The sequence below is a fragment of the Propithecus coquereli genome, unplaced genomic scaffold (genome assembly GCF_000956105.1).
Source record: "Propithecus coquereli isolate 6110/MARCELLA unplaced genomic scaffold, Pcoq_1.0 Scaffold1227, whole genome shotgun sequence".
In the NCBI taxonomy this organism is placed as follows: domain Eukaryota; kingdom Metazoa; phylum Chordata; class Mammalia; order Primates; family Indriidae; genus Propithecus; species Propithecus coquereli.
The window spans coordinates 30700-31233 of NW_012136381.1; the positions used below are offsets into that span (position 1 = coordinate 30700).

Below are 534 nucleotides of genomic sequence, written 5' to 3' on the forward strand. Positions count from 1 at the left end.
TTAATACTTTGTTTATGGACATAAAGAATATGGATGAATGTAACAAAATGCCAACTGATATACTTTCTTCTTTTCCCCTAGGACTAGAAAACAAAATATAAAATAGGTTTTATATTTGAGTTTTCAAAAATAAGTATTCACTATTTAGTTGCCATTGACCTAGTATCACTCTATATTCAGTACTTTTTCTCTAGTATCTTACCAAGAAGGTCATTCAGAGGCAACCACTTGTACAGCCGAGTATTGGGTCCTAGGGTGTCTGGTTTCTTGCCATCAAATCTCCATAGAACTTGTTAGGGAAAAGGAAATACCTGGTTCCATGGGTGGAACTCCAAAGTTATGGCACGGTAAAACTCTAAAGGGGTTATCACCCATCTAGTTAAATCCCCTCCACATAAAAGATGAAGAAATGAGAACAAGGTTGTTAAGTAATGAGAACTACTGAAACTCTGAGGTAAATAGAATAACCAGATTTCAAATGTATAGTGTTATAATCCATTTTGTGTATAAGAATTCTAAGTAATGTACACAAAT

At 33.9% G+C, this 534-nt stretch overlaps 1 pseudogene; it reads right to left on the reverse strand.

The window, feature by feature from the left end:
- Positions 1-202: 202 nt before the first annotated feature.
- LOC105804978 overlaps positions 203-534 on the reverse strand; it is a 4691-nt pseudogene continuing 4359 nt past the window's right edge.